The sequence below is a fragment of the Perca flavescens genome, chromosome 20 (assembly GCF_004354835.1).
Source record: "Perca flavescens isolate YP-PL-M2 chromosome 20, PFLA_1.0, whole genome shotgun sequence".
Lineage (NCBI taxonomy): Eukaryota > Metazoa > Chordata > Actinopteri > Perciformes > Percidae > Perca > Perca flavescens.
In genome coordinates this window covers 1,900,234-1,902,733 of record NC_041350.1, presented here as the reverse complement: position 1 = coordinate 1,902,733, position 2,500 = coordinate 1,900,234, and the positions used below count along the sequence as shown (strand labels likewise).

At 40.2% G+C, this 2,500-nt stretch overlaps 1 protein-coding gene across 1 annotated transcript in view; it reads right to left on the bottom strand.

The window, feature by feature from the left end:
• hectd1 (HECT domain containing 1) overlaps window positions 1–2,500 on the bottom strand; it is a 96,673-nt gene that overhangs the window by 87,517 nt on the left and 6,656 nt on the right. Inside the window, 1 exon segment of the mRNA XM_028566291.1 lies at window positions 913–1,079. The gene's annotated coding sequence lies outside the window, so the exon portion shown is untranslated.

Below are 2,500 nucleotides of genomic sequence, written 5' to 3'. Positions count from 1 at the left end.
GTCACCATCACCAAACTCCACCAGACTCCATGTAAATAATCAGGACTTTTAGCGTGTATAGAGCCAGCATATCTCCACCAGACTCCATGTAAATAATCAGGACTTTTAGCGTGTATAGAGCCAGCATATCTCCACCAGACTCCATGTAAATAATCAGGACTTTTAGCGTGTATAGAGCCAGCATATCTCCACCAGACTCCATGTAAATAATCAGGACTTTTAGCGTGTATAGAGCCAACATATCTCCACCAGACTCCATGTAAATAATCAGGACTTTTAGCGTGTATAGAGCCAACATATCTCCGCCAGACTCCATGTAAATAATCAGGACTTTTAGCGTGTATAGAGCCAACATATCTCCCGCCAGACTCCATGTAAATAATCAGGACTTTTAGCGTGTATAGAGCCAGCATATTTCCACCAGACTCCATGTAAATAATCAGGACTTTTATCATCGTAAAACACACTTCATTCAAAGTGGACAGAAACTAAATAAAACTACCAAAAGCCGTCTTGGTTCATCTTTCCACTGTTCTAACAATCACCACTCTGGTTTGGTTGAAATAAACCCTTAATTCACCCATTTACATGTGGAGATATGCTGGCTCTATACACACTAAAAGTCCTGATTATTTACATGGAGTCTGGTGGAAATATGCTGGCTCTATACACGCTAAAAGTCCTGATTATTTACATGGAGTCTGGTGGGTTTCTGATTAAACAAACAGGATTCCAGGTTGACAGAAATTATAAATGTTATTCCTACATTTAGCACATAAATGCATCTAAAAGCACCTTCTTCCTGCTTGATTGCTGTGATCAAATGAAAAAGACTGCGTTCAGGAAAAAGATAATTACATAGAGTTACATCTGGAAAGGTATTTAAACTCTCACACGCCCTCCATCTCTCACCTGGCTCCGTTGGCTACCCGGTCTGGCTCAGCGCCCAATCACTGCTCACAGTTCTGTCGCTGTTTGGGACTCATCCAACCAACCGGACGGAGGGAGAGAGGAAACACGGACAAGAGAAAGAAGTAGCCGGCTCTCACAGGGTTTTCTGGGACATGTAGTGTCTTCACCTGCAGATAAGACAACGAGACACTTATATATCAGACACCAGAGGAAAAGCACGGCATTCACACAGCAACTAAAATAACTCCTGTAGTGAGGGCAGTGGATAATTCCTGGGTCACTGACGTTTTTTTATACGGGCCCATTTTGGGCATATTACAAGAGCGTAAGTCATGACGAAGGAGACTACAGCATGCCCACGGTTACACTTCAAGTCTTCAACTTATTTTTTTCACTTTATACTGCTACCTATAGACATGTCTCTACAGTCTTATTAGGAGTTAAACATAGTGCTGTATACTGCTACCTATAGACATGTCTCTACAGTCTTATTAGGAGTTAAACATAGTGCTGTCTACCTATAGACAGTCTTATTAGGAGTTAAACAGTGCTGTATACTACTACCTATAGACATGTCTCTACAGTCTTATTAGGAGTTAAACATAGTGCTGTATACTACTACCTATAGACATGTCTCTACAGTCTTATTAGGAGTTAAACAGTGCTGTATACTACTACCTATAGACATGTCTCTACAGTCTTATTAGGAGTTAAATATCGCCTGATTAGTTATTTTGGAGCTCGTGCAGCAGAAATTGTCTAGAGACGCTCGGTTGCTATGACAACAACGGCTTTAAGCCGAGTCTGGAGCAGAAAGCAGAGCAGTAGCCTAACGTTAACGTTAATCAAAACCTAATTTTCATGTATCAAACTGTGAAATCTATATTCGTGTAATATGTCAATAACTGGGTGAATAGAATCCTAAATGTTACTAAAAATTAGGCCTGTCCTTGACTAAAGAAAATCTTAGTCCACTAACACTTATAGGATTTTGTCGACTAATCGATTAGTTGATTTACTTGACAGAGCTGTGAGCTTTGAGGTGGTTAAGACTAGAAAAGCACAATATAAATGTAGTTAATTAACCATCTGTAAAACTGAGTTTCTCCACAATTAATCCTGCAAAAGCACCACTTTAAATCTCGTGTTTACCATAAATGTGCTCATGAGTTTCTTGGAAATAAGTACTAAGCATGAATAAGCATAAAAAAATGACTAATCGACTAAAGAAATCTTAGTCGACTAAGACCAAAACGATCGATTAGTCGACTAATCGACTAAGAGGTGGCAGCCCTACTAAAAATGTTACAAAAATCCATCTTTTCTCCGACTCGTAGTATTGTGTGACAAAAAGAACGCAACAACTCCGCGGTTATTCGTTTTTAGACACGGATGTGACGTCACGCTCGAGCTACTAGTCGCGATTACGACACAAAAAGAACGCAGCATAAGCTGCAGCCCATCTTAACCTCCGAGGGTTCCCACCCAGTCTTTACTCTGAAACCAGCCTGTATGCAAACGTGGAGCACTTTGATATGTAAAGTCGGTGCTCAGAGGAAACCTAATAAGCATAGAGAGCTTTAGTGAA